General features: G+C 35.8%; 1 protein-coding gene across 5 annotated transcripts in view; it reads left to right on the forward strand.

Moving 5' to 3' along the window:
- atos (atos homolog atossa) overlaps positions 1–24,084 on the forward strand; it is a 108,876-nt gene that overhangs the window by 64,734 nt on the left and 20,058 nt on the right. For 2 of the 5 annotated variants that reach the window (XM_085942537.1, XM_085942538.1), the window contains one exon: positions 2,706–2,841. The exons of the other annotated variants lie outside the window; for them this stretch is intronic. The gene's annotated coding sequence lies outside the window, so the exon portion shown is untranslated. The remainder of the gene's footprint in view (positions 1–2,705; positions 2,842–24,084) is intronic. 5 annotated transcript variants of the gene reach the window in all.

Here is a 24,084-nt window from a genome sequence, read left to right on the forward strand (position 1 = left end):
ATCTACGCTTTATTTACATTTCCAAAACCACTGAGCACAATAATTATTATAATATAACTCAAAAGAAAATTATCGACTTATCATTCGCTGTGCTTCAGATTACGAAATTTAGTATTTTCAACGTAGTCATATTATGTACATATAGGTAATTCGGTTCTCTTGTATTACCTATGGGTCCAGGTTTTTACTGGTTAAATAGAAAAGTCAAGATTTGAAACGCAATATTTTGAATACATTATGTCTTGTCTAGTTTAACCCGCAAATCTTTGTGTAGCGTCAAGGCGCGCATACACGGTCAAATTATTTGTGCAACACATCTACCGTGTTGCGTAGAATGCTTCGCAAGATTTTTGATTATTTTGTGACGTATCACAATAAAGAGGGATGGGGTCCGAATGAGACGACCCGATACAACATGAGCGATGTGAATACTGTCGTTGATAGTGACTACGGAGAATATACGAATGGTATTTACACATCTTGTATCTTCCGTGATGGCACTATTATAATATAGCTTGTTTACTATGCGTCTTGGTTAAAAAAATTCTGGATTTAAATGGCGAACACAATTTGGTTAAGTATTATATGGTTGTTTATTAATAAATAATTGTTAATTAGTGTTGAACGGCTGTGTTCAGGCGCACACACAGAAAAATGGTGGGGGGGGGCATTTAGAAAAAATATTCATATATTTTTTAAATTAATTTTTAAAGTGGTTGGAGGGGGCGCGGGTTTAACAAAATCTAGCATGTGCCATTGACTTCCATATTTACACGTAGATTATAGTCGCTTCAACCGTTGAATATGGCACTTTACAGGTACTTTCCCCATACCCATACACTCCACACTTAGTTTCAAACAATAAACACCTGACCTGCAGATTTTATGTAACGATTGCGAGCTGTCGCATCCACAAATGATTGTCGAATGCGGGTAGCTTAACGGCAATAACTATTAGGATCTTTAGTGTCCGTTTTTGTCGGCAAGCTGTCATGTCTTTTAGACGGCATGTCGGAATATAAAAGCAAACATTGGATGGTTCAGGCGCCAATTTATGAGTGCCGCGGGTCTTCCAGTGTCATCTGAGTCATGAGGTCCAGACGAAGAAGATGAAAAAGTAATATTCCATTTCCCCGTGCAAGTCCTACTAGATTTTTTCAAAATGAACCCCTCCAAACCACTTTCCTGTGTTGCGCTCCTGATTCGTTCTAAATGTTATTATAATAATCAATAAAATTTATGGTCGGCTATTTTTGGTAGGTACCCAGCCCAGGTGATACATTTTTCGCATTCTCTTATTTTCTGTAACTGCTGATTGAAGGTATAACAGCTGTCCCATGTATGGATGGTTCCTTTGATACCTAGACCGATGTGTGCATGTCGCGTTTAATCCTTATTAAAGTTTAATCCTCGGACGGCGGCAAGTGTTGCGCAAACAAGTTGACCGTGTAAGCGGCGCTTTATCCCTTCGAAACCTTGAACGGCGTTTATACGCGCAATGATTACGTCACGTTACGACATACGACGTAACAATATTATTATTTCTATCAAAATAACTCGATGATGCAAGAAGAGCTTATGTCAAAATTTAGCATTTTTAGTAGGTATCGGAAAGTAACCGTATTAATTTACTTATTTATGTACCTACATATTCACACATTTCCTGATTAGCACGCCTGTCGGCAAGCAGACTTAACTCAGTAACACGCATTGATGTATAAATACATCAATGTTAACACGCTAGGTCGACTATCGTCAGGCTGTGACACGAATCTGTAAACTTCGATGGTAGTGCTAGTTATTGCTCATACTTCGAATACAATATGGTAAACTGTTTGTAGATAATGATGATTATTACATACCCATTGAAATACATGGTAATAATTAATAATTTTAACGAAATGTGCAATCGAAAATCTTTATTTATTGCGAGCAGGTTACCGCATTGCATTCCTATAACGAGCACTACCACTTGACTGTAATTTGCAATCCTGTGCCACGGCAGGAATATAGTCGGCCTTGTTAACACGTCAGGGGTCGTCCTTATATGGCGCAATGCTTTAAGAGTCGGTCTGATGCAATGTCATGATACTTAACACAGGGCTTAGAGGTGGTGGGGGGGGGGTGTAGAAGAAAATGTGACCTAATTTAAACAGAGGGTAAATGTTTGTGTGATAATTGGGAGGAGGTATCAGTACTGAATATCATTTGTTTTCTTTCACCATCTGATTAAAATAAACAATCCCTCTACTAATTGTGATATTTTTTTTAGAATTTTGCGTATAGGTACGTGTATCTTTTCTTTCACCTTACTCCCGTGTAGCTCTCTCTTATACATTTACATATTATGTTTTCTCTCATGCGTTACAGATAAATCGAGACAAATATAGGTATATGAGGTAATAGCTACCTACAGGAAATTATTATTTTCACTTATTCCGACGATGTCCGATCCTAATAGACTGCGAAAGTTATTAATACGTAGGTATAATAATTGTATGAAGAACGGCGATCATCGAATATTTGACATAGGCACTTCTTGCATCAGATAACTAAACGTGAAATCAAGTTTCGAGCTTTTCAAAATATCAAGGACACATTTGTTTTTATTTTGTTGTTGCCAGATAGGCATAATATTTTATATAAATTACTTACTTAATAATGCATTGGGTAACTAACTATTATATTTTTTCTTTTTTTTCTAGGTAAGGAATCCTATTGTATGAAAAGCTACGCGAATGGCTTCGTAGCTCCGCTGTTTCTTGCCCTTCAAATGACTTCTCCGTCGCTGCATTATGAAGACTTTGAATTCAGTTAATATTAAATTTAAATTAAGCTGAGGTAATTAAAATATTGTTATATATTTCATACTGTAGTCAGTTAGGTAATGCGCCATTAAAATATACTTTTAATTAGAAATTCTGAATCCGGAAGGTTAACCGGGTTAAGTATTCGAAAACAGTAACATTTTTAAAATCCAAAAAAGGTCCATAAATTATTATGTCACATATTTTCGGATTTCGGTATTTTGACCCCTCCGTCAACCCAAATCACCCTATTATATCTAAACCGGCTTAGGTCGTGACGTCATATTATATGGACGACCGCAAACTGGGATATTTCAAATTTGCTATTTTTTCAATCAATACAAATCGAAATTATCCAATTTAAACGCATGCGATTTTTATTGAAATGCATAGTATACTGTCGTGTATTAATAATAATAGTTTAAAATGATTAAAAATGTTACATGAATTATAGTTTTTTTTTCATAAATAATTTGTAGACCTTCGTACAATCAACATAGGAAATATGGCAACACTGGTAGACACTTAATACATATTCATCGCAAAATAAACAAAACCAATAACAAAATGTCGTTTTTTATGTCGACGGAAAATTTGTCGCTTTTACAATACTTCGGTTTACCTCTTGAATATAGAATTATCTCATGTTATATCATCATTGTTACCTAGTAGGTAGGTACATATCGTAATAATTGTAGTTTGTTTCTAAATTATACTGTCGTGTGTAAAAATCCCAGTCGTGTCTGCTTCTTATCACTTTGTTATGATATTGATAAATGATAACAGTCATGGTTCATAGACAACTGTATAGAATGAAAATAAACCTAATCTTTTATAATAGTATATTGATAATGAACATTTACTAATTCGAATAACTATTTTTACCTTCAATATACCTAATTTGATTATGGATTTATGGGTAAGCATTTTAATCGTGTACCTATTTATGTATGCACGCGTTGCGTCGTTACTACCGATAAAACATTAAATTTAATACTATCCCTCAAACATCCTTTTTTTTATACACATAGTGAACATTACAAATTGTTAATTTAAGACGTTCACAACATGTCATTCAGAAACGGAGACATATTGTTAAAACATCATTATATAAAAGTTGTTGAATGGCCATACTTGCTCACTATTTTTGCACATGTTTTCCATCTAAAAAACACGAATTTGTTATCAAAACAATTTAAATGTTCTTATACAGTTATTATACATTATTCATGTTTTCGCGGACAGATGTATCTTGGTCAGGACTAGGCATGTATATCTGAAATAATCGTAACTATACGAAACGCAAACCGCGTGTCACCGTCCGTTGCACAACAATTTGTTGTGTGTTAATTTTGCGCTGAATTTGTATTGTGGTGATACAAAACAAAGGTTTCATCGATCAGTCAAAATTGCGTTCTATTATATTTATTAGTAGTTATAACGCGTACCTAACGTAATGATAATGACAGTGAATAATGCCGTAGTGTTGGTTGTAGTAAAAAATTGTAGATGTTTTACGTTCAAACCCCGAATTTTCAATCTAGCGAACCTTGACCCGGAAATGACCCGTTTACCTTCATACGGATATGCGATACACCCGATAAGAAGTCGATGCCTCCATTTCGCTCCAACTCGTTCGCACTCGCTATGGCAAACAATGATACCGACGGCGCGTGCGAGAGGGACAGTCGCTCCAATATAATTTTCTTTGATGTCAATTCTGTTGCGTTTTCCTTCGGAATATTATTCTGTCAGGTGTTTTCGGTTCTTTGTCACACTTCAATATTGGCATTCGGGTGCGACCGGGATGGATGCAAAATTGCTGTGACATTGTCAGGCTTTTTGTATGTTTTCCTTGAAATATATTTGATGTGTATTTATGACGCGAAGTTTCCAGTGAAACTTATTCCGTTTTCCGTCGTATAGATATAACGTATTATTTAGTTTTATCAGATCGTTGAATTTGGTTGTTATTTTATTATTGCGTAATGGTTTTTAAATTACGTCGATGATTATCGACTGAACCATTTTGCTACGGTACAAAGGGTTAACGTACCTTGATTAATAATTATGTACCTACCTGCCATGTTATTTTATTTCGAAAGTTATCAGTATTTTATATTTTGTCCGTGAATATTTTGACTTATAGGTTATTTTTCAGGGGCTGACAATTCAAGTGTCTAAGTAAAATGTTAACACCCATGCCAAAATCTATGTCAGACGTGAATCACACTTTATTGATGAAATCTTAATGATATGGCAGCAGAAACACATTGATTCTAATTCTAGATTGATAGTTCTCTCAGTGCAGCTTGATTATTAATTTATTTATATTGACAATAAGTCGTTGACAAGGGTTGTTGATAAAAATCTCCGCTTACGTATGTTATCTGAATACTATAGATTGGGTTTACAGAAAATGCCAAACGTGGTAGCTTTTACCATGCCATCGGCATAGTCGTAGGACGGTTTGTCCCTTTTGAAAAAAAATATTAGGTAGCACAATGTGTTAAGCATCATTGTCCATTGTTAGTTCTTGAATTTGATTTTAATTATCTGAGAAACTATTGAATAGTATTCCTGTATAGAAGCACTCCACCTGTATATTTAACTTAATCTGACATTACCTCCCAGTGTGTGAACGCGCTGATAATACGTTCGTCGCAAAAACTCCGCTACATCGGTGACTGATAACGATTATGTTAGGTAGGTACAGACCGTCATACACTTTACCCGCAAATAATACCTATAATAATTGTTTGTAAATTTTGATGTTAAGCCGCATTCAGACCATGCGAGCGAATGTTTGTTCTTCCCCTACTCCAGCGAAATTCTTATACTTACTCGCTCGACAAAAAGCAAGAGAGCTTGGTCTAAATGCGGCTTTACACAATTATTGCACATGAGAAACACTAGATTTAACGCTCCGTGCTAGATGTGGTTTTTTAAACCTAGACGACAAATAATGAAAATGCTAAATTTGGCTAGATCGAAAAAGAAAAATCCTAGTTGGCAACGCTGGACCCACCCGGGTGTTAAGACACCTTCGGCGCGCCCCTGTCGCTTGTTATCGGCCACGAACAACAATCCGCGGGGGTCAACAAACTACGAATTACTTGTCTGCCGCCCACACTACCCTGCCATGCCGCTTACTATGACGTATATAGTTATAGCATAATAAATAATAATACTCCACATTGTTGCGCATAATGGCGAATTTTAAATGGGTTGATAAAAAAGGTTTTGGCCGCGCGGCCGAGCGGAAGATCGAAGGTGCGAAAAATTGACCCCTCCTTTGATTTTGACAGTGTGAATCTGTTCCGAGCCAGAACGTGCGAGCGGGTTAACAATTCTGTCCGCTACACTACAGATGTAACTATATCGAGTTAGATTTATTATTATTGTAAATTGTACGTATTACATTTCGCTATATAACAGTTCACCGTGAGCTGTCGTGCTGGAAAGAAATGGCTGTATGGCATTGTGATAAAAAAATACGCGCCGTTCGTGGAGTGTGATTCCAATTTTATTAGATTCACCAAGAACATTAATTTGACTTTGATTAACTATATGATAATAACGTAGGTACGGCTTGATACTAACGAACACCTACGTGTTAACCTACCTTTGCATCATTCAGGATCTCTCTAATTTACTTACCAATATAATATTTTCTTTTGTCTTTCCCTTGTGTTCCGGTGTTGTTCAAGGTTTAAGTATTTTTTTTTTATTCAACGAATTATTCACAAGATTTTAAGAATATACCATTCTAATTATTATTGAACTTCATAATTTTGGAAACACTTATGAGAAAATATATTATAACCAATAGAAAAAATCTTTTTTGAAACAAGTAAGACACCCGGCAGGAATCGAACCTGCGTCTCTTGGGTATCGCGTAAATATACCTACGTACATATTATATTATATGCATACCAGAATTGCTCCGATCAGATGAGGCATTCGAACTCGAGGAATTTGAGGCAAAATCGAATTGATCAAAATCAGCAGTACATTATTTTGCAATAGTATAGTGTATTGTGTATTTTTATGTTTAGTATAGTATGTAAGTATTATAGTAATATTTATTTATTTGTAAAATTATTATATATATTTAGTTTCTTTTTCTGTCTTCAAAATAAAACATCCGCGTGCCATAGGTTCGCCATCACTGCGCTAGGGTGTAAACTGTAAACCATGGTTTTATATTTAATCTTTTATAATTTATATAATTATAAATCATAGTACGGATTTTATGAGTTATTACGGCATAATATGTTGGTTAGTTGGTAGGTTTGCAAGAATTATGAAACCTTGTACGGTAGGTGATTGTGAGGTAGGTGAATCTGTGATGGCTCTATGTTGCTCTTTGTGCATTTTGCGGTTATGCGCATGCTCGCCGACCCGACGATGCCAAACCGGGTCACCTATTAAATTAATAACATCTAATATTGACTACAGAATTGCAGCGTCGTCTACTTAGCAATACATATTATATATTTAAGTCAAATGATTAATAAATAAACAGTTTGTTATTTATAAAATAACACGTAAAAATAACGGGTGTGGAGTTATTTGATACACTATAGTCGATAACTGCCGATAGCCGCATTGTGTATAGAATAGACCCACAGATCGATATACAATTTAATTGGAGTACCTAAGGATTATATACTTAATTTTCTGTATTTTATTTTCATTAAGTAATGCAATGTCTTTCCACCATATTGACAACACCACACAAAAATTGTGGGAAGTGGGTTTATTTGTGGGCGTGGCTTTAATAAGGTACAATAATTATTATTGAGTGTGGAATAAACTTATAAGTACCTACATGTCTTAAAGAATATGTTATTTTTAATAGTCGTCTGTATCTATAATATGCATTAAAATTTGACATGTAATATTTGAGGACACTCGCGCGCTTTGTGTTTCTTGCGTTTTATGGCATGGTCATGATATATATATATATATTATAATACATTATTATAGACCGGCTTTAAAGCCTTGGTTCATGGCGATTGGCTGTTACATTGGTATGGTTAGCACCATTAAAATGAGTAATACAATGCTCGAAGCTCGAAGTTCTAACTGGGATGCTCTGGACTGGACCTAATCTGCTCCGCTGCGATACCGACTGATGAAAGATAATGATTAATGATAATATGACACATCGATTCGCAGGGTCGAATGGCTGTCGAAATAATTGACACCGGAGCTTGCTTTTTGGCTCAGCATTTTCAGATGTGACCTATTTCGGATGTGGGGCAGGGCGCGACCTATTTTCGGCTGCATCGTTTCCACGATTGCTCCCTTCGCCGCGAAAGGGTCAACTCGGCTATTAAATTATTCGCACCGCTAGACCGCTCTAGCCGTGTTGGCATTATACTGTGCTAGCGTACCGAAAGTGCTGGTTTCAAATCCAGTAAAGTTGTCTCAACATAACCGAATGTTGTTGTTTTTCCTCTTTTAATCCCCTGAATAAGGGTTGACAGAACAAAATAATATAAGGTATATATTGTTATAGTGCGCTTTTACCGTAATTTTAAAATATGTGGGAATTATTGACAGCTTACTTTTATGTTGAGACAATTTTTAATCAAACGACCATTGTTGACACAATTTATTGCCTAGCACATAGATGTTCAACCTTTTTACTCTGCTGGTCCACATTGAGTGAAGATAAAATGTCTAGGGCTGCACATAAAATATACAATATAGTATGGAAGTATAGAGAAGTATGTAATACACATAAAAAAGAAATATCTACCTAAAACCAATGTGAAACTTTACTTTACTATTCATGATTTTTCCTGATATCTTAAAATCTGTATCAAAATATAATGCAAGGCTTGGTCTTTGTCACAGATTAGTAGTTATGCTTTAATAGTGTAAAACTTCATTTATTTTGAACATGTCACATTTTTCTTCATTTTCTGGCACTACATCTCTCTGGAATGTGGGCTTCGACTCTTCCAGAATTTATCTCCTGGGTAGTTTTTTTAGCCTACGTGTCTCTCGCTCTTGCTCAGAATACTACTACGCTACAATAATATAGTATTTAATAACAGTTGTTTTTCTGTGCGTGGTACATCCATCATGTTTGCATGGTCCAACCATCTGAGACGTTCTGTCATAATTTTTACGATGTGCGGATCTTTGTATAATAACTCCCCCGACAGACTTTCATTGATGGGTTTGAAGATAACATCAATCACTATCCGTTCAAACATCCTCGGCCCAACCATCTCAAACGTGCTCGTGAGAAATTTCACCTGGAATTGGAGGAATTCAATTTGTATTGCGGATGCCACTTAATCTTTGACTGAGGAGTATACTAATTCTAATATATTTTATATATATATATATATAGCGGGTCCAGGTTAGTGCATCATTGATGACAGATTTTTTAGTTAAAATTTATGTCATAATGCCTAAGCCATATCAATAATTTTATTCGCTGACAATTGTTTGCGTCCACAGAACATCCCTGTTTGCGTCCCATTATTTTAAAACTGAACCAATAACAATGAACCTCCATTGCATTGTTTATTCTTTATATTCTATAATTATTGTACAATTCAATATTGACTACTTGAGTAGTGATCAACTCTATTCGGTCCAGCCCTTTCCAGGGCAGACGGGGACGGATTTAGGTCCCGACCTGTATTTTACACAGGCATTGGAAATGGGTCACGCAGAGAGAGGCGCGAACGCGAAGGGCCGACCCAATAATATATAGGGCACTGGGGAAATTAGCATTGAATAATAATATCACCGGTCATTCGACCACTTTTTTGTCTTTTACATCTTTCTCGGTTTTAATTTAATTTAAATTCTAAATCCCGAATGTCTTTTCAGTCCCTTTACGTAAAATTTGATTTTTCTCGAATCCTTTTACACGGTTACTCATAATTTTTGCTAAAAACGTAGCGAATGGATTCAAAAATCAGAGCCGATCCTAGTAAATTCGAGGCCCGATAATATATTCCTCATCGATTAACGGTTGTTACTTAGTAGTTAACTTGTCAGAACTATGTATTTTATGGGCATTTCGATAATATATACACATCAAAACTACTTATCCAATTACTATGATACTTTCTTAACTTTTTAAATATATTAAGAGAAAATAGATGATCTCATTTCGCCTAACAAAATTGATTCGTACTCTATTTAGTGATCTACCTACACAGTCAACAGTGGTGCACAACCTTTTTTCAAAGAAGGGCCAATTTATTGATTTTCTATTTTTCACGGGCCGCAGTGGGTAAAAGTGTTAAACAATAATGATATTATTATAGTAGACGAGATATACATATTTTTATTATTTTAAAATTAATAGTTACATATCAGTTACTCCAACCACTCTCCACTCTGCATTACGTACCTACATAATATGTATTTGCACGATAGAACTTAGTATATAGGAAATTTTCGTATTCAATGAAAAATTTAGTGATAAAGTATCTGTTATTTTGGGCGGCAACCAACATACCTACGGCATACCAACAGAGGCCGTATGCGGCTTGTGCATCACTGATTTATCACGATGACAATTATTAAGTCCCGTTTACATGGTTCACTTTTGACGATCATCGCGGAGGAATCATCCGCAGTGACCAGTGTAAACGCACATTCATTAACGAATCATCGAAAGTGATCATCCGGAATCAAAAGTGAATGAAGTTGAACTTGTTCTACTTTGGATCATTTTTTTATCACTGCGGATAATTCCGCGCATGCGCACACGCCATGCGCACTGTGCCCATGAATACTGTCATAATATTTATATAGGTACGTAAACTGTCATTTTGAATAATTGAAAACAAACAGGTTGAATAGATGTTCATGCAATCCACATCATATTTGATAGTACATACTGATTGTAATAAACAAAGTGTTGTTTTGTGGTTCTTGGTTGCTGTGTCTGTGTTCGCTATTTCACTTGACGCCATTTTGGAATGAATTGAGTACTTATTTCACTTTCGGTGACACTCCTCATCCGCAGTGACTCGTGTAAATGAGCCTTTAGTTAGTTTTAAACGAGTTTTCCTGAAACACGCCGAAATTTTCTTGAAATTCTACTACATAAGTTCCATGCGTTTTAAATTTATTACAATTAAATTATTGTTTAAATTAAAAAAAAAACAATCATCGTCTTTCCGTTTCATTTGTTATTTTTACCACCCGATGTTACCTCGCGCAAAGCCCAATTGGTCAAATCGCCCTTAAACCGTACGAACATTGGTTGCTAACTATACGCTCAACCGATTAGGTCAATGATACTCAACCTTTTTTTTCCTTCGGGCCAAATACATATATTTTGTAAAATAACGCGGGCCGCATCACTACTGGTGTGACGAAAAAAATCATGAAACCCCCCTTTTTTACAAAACATTTTTGAGATTTAAAAAATAATGCGTGTTTTTTTAAATTAATCGTATGCAATAACAACACTCTCATACCAGATCTAATGTGGACCATAATGACAATCCTCTTCGGGTGTCACTATCTGTGCGTCAAAGTCGAAACGAATCTCAAGATATACGAAATTCCTGATAATAAATGTGTTTCGGGCCGCACATAAAAGCTTAAATGGCCGCAGGTTGAGTATCGCTGGATTAGGTCGATGCTATCCAATATAGGTAGGTACCTACGTTAATTTGATCCACCCGCTGAAATCAAAATCATGACTCACATATTATTATTATCAGAAGCCGAGTATGCTAAATTCTGCTGTACATAGGTACATATCGCTCTTTATCCTTTTACTGATATTACTGATGATTGGAAGAATCTAAAAAGTCGTGTATTCGAATGCACAAATTATGTTCTTGAAGAACATACAAACGGCGGGAATCGAACCTTTTACCCACCGACGAGAAGCGCAGGGGTTTAGCACCGCTTCACGATGGGAGGAGTCACTAATATAGTATGCAATTATTATTAATGTAACTACCTACATAGTTTTATTAATCGTTTGCAGTTGTCAATTTTCGTTGTTTTTAGAATTTATTATCGTAGGTAAGACTTTCTTGAATCCTTGGACCTGTGGGGATTAATTAATCTGTTTTGTGAAATAAGGATAAGTGCAACGTTGGTAATTTGGAGATAGTTTTACTAAGTTTTGTGGGGTTTCATATATAGTCAATCCAAACTATTAAAATCATGAATAATTTGATGGTTACTTAAAATTTCAATGATTGATTAATCTTGATTTGCAGTTTACGTGGAGAAAATAAAGTTTCAAATTAATAATAATAAAACCACATCATTATATTTACCACGGTAATAATAGTACTTAATAAAACAATAATAATTAAGTACATTTTTCAATAATAAAATAACTGTTAAATCTATGTATATAATAATATGTCAAAACAAAGCTAATTCTGACAGCAGTAAATGTCAAACCAAAGAACACAAAATTAAAATCTAAAAATAAGTAAATGCTGTCTTCATCCGTGGTAAAAAATCAAAATTGGAAGGAACAAACAAAATGTGTATTATTTTTATATATTATCGCTACCAGAAAGCAACAGTGACATAAGACAAAAATACTAGTTTCGAGATAAGCAATTTGAACTTTAATGTTTGTGTCATACAAATGAAATAGTTAACTACCTATATGTTTATTTTTTCTGCGGTTTATAATAAATAGATGACAATGATAAGATTTTTTTTGTATCCATATTGTAGATATGTAGAATATATTGTAATCCCACTGTTGTTTTGAATTTACAGGACAATTTTAATAAATGCAACACTGGCATTAAAAAAAATGTGGACATCTCAGTGATTCATTGTGCATACATATTGTATAACTGTCAGCAATCGATTGGCATACTTACCTACTTATCTTAAAATCGACTTTATCTCACTGTACCTACCTCATTTTTCACTTTATCTCACTGATGACTTCGGGTAGCGATATATTGAAATTGTACATATTTTATCTTGTATAGATATACGAATTGTAGATATGTAGGTACATAGTACGGACAAAAATGAAAAGAATAACAAACTGCATTTGGCGCCGCGCCGTCTACGTTTTCCGCCATGAAGTTATTCTTTATTATTGTGATGGCGATGGGTGACGTCACGTCATCGGAGCACGCCTCTCAGTTGTGGTGTTGCCACGTTTGTGCATGTGATTATTGCCTTGTGCCAGCAAACATGCCAAACGATAATAAAAATAACCACAGTATGTAGAATAGGTAAGTATTGATATTGATGTATGTACATTGTACACATTCGTATCTATGCTTCGTACGCTGGCGTAAATTAGTCGACTTTAAAATGTTACGTATCGGCCGAGTCTGTGCTATCTGTTATGTCTTGACATTTTTGTACGTTTATTATGTATACAAAATGATATTGTTGTTGGATATCTAACTATGAAGACGCAGTGGCCAGACACACCGAGTGACTTTGATGCTCCCTACGATAAAAAATAAGAATATTGTGTCCTTGAAATCTATTATAAAAGATGTCTCTTAGCAACGCGTGGTCTGCCTGCTCTCACATGACGTCACTGATTTTAACATTGTTCAATAATTAATAATATTATAATATGTAGTTTAATAATAGCGTTTGTTCTGTAAAATAAAAACGATAGGTTTTATTTAGCTTTTTATAGATTTGTGTGTGCCTAATTTAATAATTTTACGATTTTTTTTAAATGCTTAGAGCCCCCTTCAAAATTTTCTGACGAATGTGTTGCGTCTTTTGCGTTAAAGAAAGTCGCCCTTTATAAGACGCAACACGCTACGTGAGGGGTAACCCAATGATCAGTTAGTTATCTTTTTGTCTACGCTTGCCGAATAAAGCGTACTCTCAATAATACCTTTGTATCTGATATTCATAAACACTTATTAAAATAAATAAATAAATAAATAAAATATAAAAACTCTCCTTCATCGTTAATTCATTTATTATTTTACTAACGATTTGAAATCATGGACACACACTGAATCAACAGCTCACAGTCATCAGTCATCAGTGTCATCACATTCCATGTAAGACTAGTGAAAACCTAGAAGTCAGCTGTCCATTACCATTTCCTATATTATAGTCTATTATACAACCGTTAATAGTTGTGTAATAATTAATTATACTATGTTCAATACTCAATAATTTAGCATCCGTTGGCAATGTCTAGGATTGCCATAAATGTCGTGCAAGGATACGGGACACTAGTGAACAAAAAAATATAAATATACATACGATGGTCTAGTTCAGTGTTTCCAAACCGCCGGTCCGCTAATAGTATTGTCGGCCATTTTAAAATGCACAATATGCCAAAAATTCCTTGTAATTTAATTAAATATAATTATTTTTCTGATGCCACTCTGGTATTCACCCATAAATACATTTTTTTTTCAGTTTTGGGTATTATTAAAATCACTTACTACATTATTGTCTGGATTTTCGACTACATATTCATGCGAGAAAACTTTTTCGATCATGTCATATTTTTCCTATTTCCACCGGTCCGCAGTTGTAAAAAGGTTGGGTCTCTCGTTGATGAGAGTCATTTAAAAATAAGTAAGGTTTACAAATACCCAAATTGCATTATTGTAACAATCATGAACCTAACCAGGTTATGTACTCCAGTCGTATATATTTTGACAAGGTTAAAGGTTAGTTTGAACTAATTTTATGCTTGCTTTTGGCGTTTGATTTTGTTATAAATATAAAAATACGGGATGTGAGAATGAATTTCGATGGTATTCCCGTAATACGGTGACATGACGGGGCAACCCTAGATATTATGTCGATGTGGCCCTGTACCAGACTGTGCTGTGTGAATATTATAAGATTTATAAGACAAGTAGGTACCTACACTATGTACAATAAATTATTGTAATTGAAATAAGAATAACTAATAACATGCATCATGTATGGTCACTAGCTGATGCTGTGGTGTAATACCATATTATTATTATATGTAATATTTATAATACGATCTACTTGTATCAACTTGAAGACATTATCTTATGCAATAATTATTTTGATACAGTAAAGTTGTCTCCATGGCTCCTGATCTATAATAAAAACAGATACGCTCGTTGAGTCTGCATAATAATAATATTTTAATAAGTCGTTCGTCGTTCGTACTGTCGGAATATACAATCAGTGTTTTGTGATCCGGTAGCGCGTAATCAGCAAACACTCGACAGCGTGACATTCTTGAGTCATCCAAAATCATCGAGCTTTTCTACCTACTAAAAATAAAAATTTATCTGGCACAGTGATGCCAACCGTACTATAATTATAGTACAATACTATAATTTTAGTTCCGCGAAAAATGTAAAATAATATAATTTTACGCCAAATATACCAAAATCTATAATTTTAAAGGATTCAAGGCGAAAAATGTTTCTGTACTATATATTTTTTAGAAATACTATAATTTTTACGCCTTCGTACTATAATCAGCGTAGAAAAAGATGGCAACACTGTCTGGAGACAGAGAGTAAAGCCGTGTCGTACAAATAAACTCGTCCGTCTGCAACACGTCGAATTTCTTGTAATTCACAAAACACATGTAACTTAATGTACTGCCGCACATAACGTCGGTGCGACATTTTTGGTAGAAAAAACCGATTATCGCATGTAACAAATTTCACTCGGCATGAGCCGCAAGAAGCTGCTTTTCGCGGTCATTCATTTCGGTTTGCCTCGTTACGTCACTATTTCAGCATATGTGCGCGGAAAGAGGAAGAGAAAGAGAGAGCATTTCCGGATATTTGATTTATTCGTATGATGCAGTGGAGACGATTTTATGTGAGTGACTGGGCTACGACACGTTTAATAAGAATCTTTGCGATTTAGAGAGGTAAAGTGCTTGCAATACTTGCATATTAATGACACGAGTGCCACCGCTACGATTCTGCTCTACGAGTCGTTTCACACGAGACACCTGGCGAGATTCCGCATTTACATATAGATGAATGCGACACTCGTGTGTCCCCGTCTTAACGCGCCCATTCAGTTATATTGTGTAAATACGGAATCTGGTGTCCACACAGGTGTCCCGTGTGAAACGGGCCTTACTGTTTTCCTGTCAATATGCATTCGCTTGACTTTAGGGTCACGTGGCAATTCGGCTTTAGTTTTTGACAACATAAACAAACCAAACCCAAAATCCTCCAGTGTATGTTGGGTTTAAATCCTGTACCCTCGCACACCTACCAAAATGTGTCCGCACACATGTTTTCATCCCCTGCACAGTCTTCACACAAAAATATTGTAAAAAAGTTTCCTTTGCCAGATTTTAATTTTGCTCGAATGCACGAAACCATCACATGCTCAATTCTTCGACTCATTTTTCGAAAGGCGGAAGGCTGAAATTAATAAATAACTTCAAATGTATTTGTGGGGAGGGGGAGGGGGTGTCAATTTACCGCCCCGGGTGACACCAACCCTAGTTACGCCACTGCTCAGATGCGTTGATAACCCGCACACACAATAGAAACATTATAGGGAACGTTGCTTATAAGATAAGGTATTATTTTAAAAATGTATTTGTCCTCCACAGAGTGAAGGCTGTACAAACTCCTTGACTCCGTGCACGGGATTGAAACACCATCATTTCCAGCCGTGGGATCACGACCGACTCACGGCTATAATGATGAGTGCTTTGCCACCTAGGCTTACATCTTACATGGGTGCTACACACAGAACAGATAATAAATAGAATACCGATTGGCTATATTCAATACGCCGCACGTCGAAGCAGGGTATTTGAATGTGTGAGTGTCCTACGAAAATGAAGCACGCATTATGCACGTGCAATAGTATGTGTAATACACCAACATTAAATGAGCGTAAATGCATAAACCGAGAGTAGTTTTCAGTATTAGACGTACAACGTATTCTTGACACGTGTGTAAGTTTAACCCGGACTCTCCTTACCCGAGACGGTTACCTGCTGTCGCCTTACCCGTTGGGTATTTCAGTTCCCATTATTTCTGAGTTCCCTGGTGCTACACCTACATCTTTCCTGATTGTAATGCTAAAAACTCTACCGACATCTGTTGATATCTCTATCAACGAATATTGGCTGATATTGTTTTATTCATTGCGTTTCAAAAGTGATTCTTCAGTGATGAACTGCGTCGTCTTCCCTGTCTTCTTTTTACTTTCCTTCCCCTGACTTACTCTATACATACTATATACTTAATTGAACGAATAGTAAATGTTCGTACTTCTTTTTGGTTTCCACAGATTCCTTTAATTTCTAACCCCAGTATACTCTCATCAACACGTGGCCCGTAACCAATATACATAGTATCCTAAAACAGCGATTACGCGATTATTTTATCTTGCACTAATAATATCTCCGTGTTCCAATGATAGCTCACCTAACGTGACTGAAACTATGACATATATTGCTGCAATCCTCGTGCAGTTGCCGCGTGTTAATTTTTTTATTAGTCAAGGGTACCTACTTGTTTGATTGTGTTTGATAGCAAAGTTACTTTATTTGTAGGAGTATGTAGATCGCAGATAATAATCATAATGTGAGACGACCTCTACAGTCATTAAACCAGGAGTTGACAACATAAGGAACTGTAATGCCGGGTCCACACCGAAAACAAGTCGCGCGACAACTCGTTAAATTTTACGATAAGCATGATAATTATCGTAAAATTTCTTAAGCAATTATGATAATTATCGTAAAATTTAACGAGTTGTCGCGCGACTTGTTGCCGGTGTGGCCGCACTTTGATAAGCCGAAATAATCACGAAATCACAGTGAAAATAAGTAGATATGTCTACTAAGCAATTGGTAACTCTCTATTCTATTGGCTACTTACAGAATTGTATGGTTGCTATCCGTACCAATATTATAATATTGAGCTGCTAATATGTTAATCTGAATCTACAGGCAGGGCGAAATAACCCGCGGGCCGTACGTTGCCGACTTCTACATTAAAAATGACCATTTAATAAAACGATGTATCTTCTGAAATGTTATGCATACCTACAGATGCACTCAGATTTTATAGGTATTGCACTATAAAATGCATGTGATTATGAAGTGAATTTGGGTAAATTAAATCTCTAATGAGTATGTGAGTGATTTGTTGGTGGTTTTCCTTAGTTTGAGCTTTCATGACACACATTAACCACTATGACTAGTTTTAACCTCTGTTACTAGTTTTCTACATACTAGGTATATAACTATAGTATAGTTAGGTACGATAGAATATGATTATCATTATGATTTCATTTTTATTGTACTTACACTTACAACATTTTATTTGTAATAATAATAATAAACCAATACCGGTTCCGCCCGTTAAGGCGTTGTCCATATTATGACATCACCTCATAATCCGTGGGAGGGGGTTTGCTATTATAATGACGTAACGGTCTATAAGGGGGTAAAATATGGACTACCCCTAAAATCCCTGTCTTATTAGCAATACAATGTGGTTCGTGAATATATTTCTGACAATGAATTAGTTTCTTTTATGTATATTTTTAATTGAATCGCGTTTGCTTGATCAAATTCATTGTCAGGTTTTTTATTATGTATTTATTTTTTAAAAAAATAATGCCGATTCGATTTCATCACAGTATCCTTGGGTGGTGAGAAATATACTTTTTGATTATTCTACATTTCGCCAAATACGAATTAGTGATAAGTGCACAGTGGTTGCGAACTATTAATCAGAAATATTCTGTTCTACGGTTATTTATTTTTCTTGTTCATAATAGATTTCTATCACAATAAAATAACACTTTAATCGTCAATACGTTTGCAGGTAATTTAGTTTATAAAGGTTTCAGTGTGGGAACTATACAATAATAATTGATGCCATTTTATAGCGTGATAATTGGCCTTAAAACAATGGCATTAAAACATTATAATATATTATATTAGGTATACTCCAAAATCTAGAAACGGTGGACGAGTTTTTATATCTGGGATCGACCATTAATGGAAAAAACGGATGTGAAGCAGAGATAAAGAAGGCACACATATTGTGAAAATTGTGATGAGATGTCTAACCAGTTACCACTATAATATGGAAGGATCGGGGAATTTCAATTGCGATGAAAATGATGCTTGTGCAGACATTTTTGTACGTTGTTTAGTCATGGACCCCGGGGGCAAGGGAGCGGAAGGCAATTAATGAATGCTTCGTATTTCTTGATAAACGAACAACTCTCGACAATATTATGTTTGAGACGCATTCTGAAGTTTTTTGGACATATTGTTAGACGCGGGCCGGATAACTTGGAGACACTGGTGGTTTTCGGTAGCCTCCAGGGAAGGCGAGGCAGAGGAAGAGCGTCACCGCGCTGGAGCGACCGAGTGAAGGAGCTGATTGAGGGCAGCCTTCACTCTGTCCCGAGGAAGGAGATGATTGAGAGTGGTGGAAAGTCATGGTCGCTCAAAAGATGATAGAATTTCAAGGTGGTCACGATCCTCAGCCATTAGGGAACGACCAAGAAGAAGTTAGAATACAGTATAACAATCGCTGCTTTGTCGTTCAACACAATAGTAACACTGATTTGGTCAGCATCGCATGTCTGCGCTACTGGTAAGAAATTACGGTAAAGATCTAAATAAACTTAATTACTTCCTTCTGGCGAGAGTCGAAATCATATCGAAGACAGGTCGAAGTAAGTAGGTAGTTTGTGATTTCTCAGAATTTCGCGCAGTGCAAAATTAATAATAATGGCGCACTAAAACTCCGAAAAGCACGTGTAGTGTGGCGAGCAATAAATAGAATGTGCGACCTAGTAAAATGGTCGGCCTTTGCGCTGCACGCTTCGGCGCACGACCCAGCGCGCGGCTAGTTACGTCACTTGCGTAACGCAATCATAATCACCGCCTGCCGACATTATTACCCGCTATTGCCAAAATACGTAAAAAAATGATATTAATTGACACCGAAGTACCTGTGTTACATAATCATTCCGAAATATCTACAATCACAATGCCTAGACCAAACCAAGATACATCTGTTCGTCAACTAATTAACAGTGTACCATCTATTATGGCACGGGTTAGTCAACCTGCTATAATTACCCAAAATTAGTAACAATTAGCGAGTTTATCTAATTAAAATATATTGTTGCATTCAAATTCACTATAACTTAGCGATATGGAGTCTGGTACAAAAGTCCTCTTTGCATTGACTAAATGCGCAATATACCTACGTATTAGGTCGAATACTGAACAGGGATCTATTGTTAGGTACTTGCGATGTTATCATGGGCAAGGGTCACCGTGAGAGCCTATAAACAGGCGTGCAATGCAACCATCATAAAATAATATGAACATTACTCACACACATTGTTACAAATATTATACAATATTTTTATTTCTGAAGGGATTTCTTATTTATTGATTTAAAAACATTCCTTGCAATAATATTTAAATTATAACTTATTACTGTGGGAATTTGGTTTGTTTTTAGCTTCTTGTCTTATAGAATGATATTTTATAACACAAGTTGTTTATTTTCTGGCCACCAATAATTATTGTAATTCCGCCTTGCCAATGATCTAGGGCCTAGATTATAGGCCCTAGGGCTTTCCGCATTATGTACTCTCCAGTCTCCATGTAGGTATATGAGAAGATAAATACATCCCTGAAGGACTCCCTTCTCGCAAAAGCTCTCAGACAATGCGCTATTTACTCTTTTTGTCATTTATTTTTCACTAACTATCCTGCCAAAAAGGGTTGTAACTTCGTCACTCAATAACTAACTCTTGCTGATACATTTTTTGGACGTTAATTGATCGTAGATGATTTTCTAAATACTCTAACCACGTGAATCATCAATTTTCGCCATAATAACTTCCCTAACGCTCTTTTAAATTACCTACCACCTACTATGAATGTTTATTGCAATCAATTCAAAACCCAAAGGGATTTTTGTCGTAGACACCTACCCATCAACATAATACTTAACACAATGCTTATGGGCCCTTTTAATTAATTTTGTAATTAACGTGTTAATTTGCATTTGAAAAGTAATTAGCAAAAACACAATTTTGTGCGGCCCGTAAACAAATTGTTAACAATTTTCTTGGTAAAAATAGTGGTGAAATTAAAATAAGCGTCCTTTTTATATGCTCTGAAAACCTATCGGGATTGCAAAGCCTAGCGTCAATATTATTAATGATCAAAAAATATACCAAATACCTAATCATAATTTTACTGAGCGTGTTAATTATTGACGGAATTCTCACGAACATTGATAGTTAATTATTCGCACCAACCTGTTGGGCCATGTTAAATATACATATTGATTGAAAAGACCAACACGTGGATTTTCACATTATAGGAAGTGGATAAATTATTAGTCTTACTGATAAAAGTTTTGCGTCACTGGTTTAAAAGCTTTTGCTAGTCGAAATCTAGCAACATAACACGTCATATTCTTTGACATTGTCACACGGGTTGAATCGCTTCCCTAATAATATGTGACATATTTAGGATATTCTGGTACATCCGCGTTGAATTTTGCGATTCCGCGGAATTCGCCCGATGAGTTCTCCGTCTGACGCACGTGTTGTCAGTTCTCCTATTAAAATAATTTATATACCATGAGGTGCATACTGTTGATGTTGTGTTCGGTTGGACTCAGAACTTGGCACGCGTTGCGTATCCCGTGTTTATAACGCGGAAGCTTAAATTTTAGTCTGCTCATTAATATTCCGATGGCCACTTTACTGCTGATGATGATGAAATAACAGCGGTAAATTTGTATACGACACACTTTTTAAATAGGTATGCCCTCAAATTAATTCACCGATTCGACACTGTTAACAATTATAATAAAATAATCTAATTCTTTTTACCGTAATGCCCTGTGTACCTAAATGTGTCAAGTTGGTCTACAAATAAAATTGTAGTGTTATTTTATTTCAAAACGAGCTATGCACCTACATTTTTGTTGCAATTTGACATAATTACGTTTTCGCAATCAGTGTTGTAGCACTTGATTTGAAACTCTATTAGCATCTGTAAAAAATACATTCATTTTGGGATATCACTTCTCAAAACGACACCAGCCATGAAGTTAGTAGAAGAATAGTTACGCTGGTAAAGAAACACCACTACGGTTTCCAACAAGGAAGACTATAGCCAGGCCGGAGCATTGAATTTCGAATTACACTGGTAGTGCTGGGTATTGAATATTTTCGAATGCCATGCGGTAACCTGTTCGCAGTAAATGATGATTTTCCATTGTATATTCCATTGAAATCAATTACTATTTATTTTAATATGAAACAATCATCATTTTCTACAAAATATTGCACTCGAAATATGAGCAATAACTCGCACAAAGATCGATATTTAAACTTTGGTGGGACGGCCATAGTTTCCAGATACACACAACTATTGCTTCTTTTTAAAATATCCGGCGTGTACCTACTTGGTGATGAATTTTATCACTTGAAATTCACCACAATATATAAAAATTACTTAACAACACGTCTTTCGCACACATGGTTAGCTTTAGCTTGTGTTTATACTTGATAATAATGATGAGCTGGTGAACTTTACTCGATTATTTTCGTTTTATAATGTTCGAAGTTCGAATGTAACGAAGTTCATACGGGCTTTTCCATACAGTGGAGGTTGTATTAAAAGCTTTTTGTTTCTAAATGAATTTTAGCCATTTGCTCAACCTATTACGTCCACAGTCCATACTCTGGGTCCAAAAACATGCGATTTTTTGCCAGACCCGGGATTTGATCCCGGCATACGCGACATTATAGGCTAACACGTTACCGCACGGTTTGATAAACTTGTTTCCGATTCTGTCCCGGTTACTTCTGGATGTTTGGCAACCCTATTGTTACATAAGTATAATGTATGTGTTGGGAAATTTGTTGAATATTACAATTACATAGTTGAAAATGTAACAAATTCAAAAATGTCTTAATAATGAATTATATGGGAAACTCTATTTTTATCAAATTTAGCGTTATTAACTGATTGCAAGTGATAATTTTATTAACACTAATGGCCACACACTGTTATAATGCCAGAATGCAGCGAGGTTACATCTTTATCCAAAGAATTATGTTGTATAACGAGAGGATGAGAGTTTATCCCGCTATCCTGGTATACTGGCTTGGATCCTCTTCTTGACGTCAAAATATAAAAGATATTCTCCTCTTTCGAAGCCAATATAGGTTGATGTTAGATATTATCAGAGACCAACACCATGCAATGTAAAGATGGAAGCTACATTAATAAAATTATCACCTGTTACGAGGGTGGGTCAATAAGTCCTTAGAAAAGCCGACAGGTGGCGCGACTAGTACTGTAAGCGGTTTGTTTTCATGCAGCGGCACTACCGATTCAGTATGCTGCGAAGTTTCAATCAGATTGGTCGGGTTGTTGTGTGTTTCTCGTACATTTAAAAAAAAAATTTGCTTGTGGAAAATGGAAAAATGGAGAAAATTGAGCTTAGAGCTGTTATTAAACATTTTAATATAAAAGGGTTAACAGCAAAGGAAATAAAAAATGAGTTGGATTTAGTTCACGGCATATCTGCTCCTTCACTTGCAACTATTTATAACTGGTTAAATGAATTTAAACGTGGTCGTACATCAACAAAGGATGAACCACGCTCAGGACGTCCTGTAGAGGTGACTACACCAGAAATGATCAATAAAATCCACGATATGGTGTTAAGTGACCGAAGATTAAAGTTGAGTGAGATAATTGAGGTTACAGGGATCTCAAAAGGTAGCGTCATTTCTATTTTACATGACAAATTGGGCATGAAAAAAATTTCTGCAAGATGGGTGCCGCGTTTGCTCACAGTCGACAATAAACGCAATAGGGTGGTGGCCTCTAAAGTCCTGTTGTCGCTCATGCAACGCAATCCGGATGAATTTTTTCGTCGCTTTGTGACTGTAGATGAAACATGGATACACCACTATACTCCCGAGACGAAAGAACAGTCAAAGCAGTGGATTGCGAAAGGCGAACCATGTCCAAAGAAGGCGAAAACCGTAAAATCAGCTGGTAAGGTTATGGCTACTGTATTTTGGGATGCACGTGGAATTATTTTCGTTGACTATTTGGAAAAAGGAAAAACAATAACAGGGGATTATTATGCATCTTTATTGGACCAGCTAAAAAACAAAATTGAAGAAAAACGGCCTCATTTAAACAGGAAAAAAATCCTCTTTCATCAGGACAATGCCCGTGTTCACACATGTTTACGATCAATGGCTAAAATTGAAGAATTGAAGTTCGAATTGGTCGACCACCCACCGT

The sequence above is a fragment of the Rhyacophila brunnea genome, unplaced genomic scaffold (genome assembly GCF_057557595.1).
Source record: "Rhyacophila brunnea isolate RB1 unplaced genomic scaffold, BYU_Rbru_1.0 scaffold_15, whole genome shotgun sequence".
Classification (NCBI taxonomy): domain Eukaryota; kingdom Metazoa; phylum Arthropoda; class Insecta; order Trichoptera; family Rhyacophilidae; genus Rhyacophila; species Rhyacophila brunnea.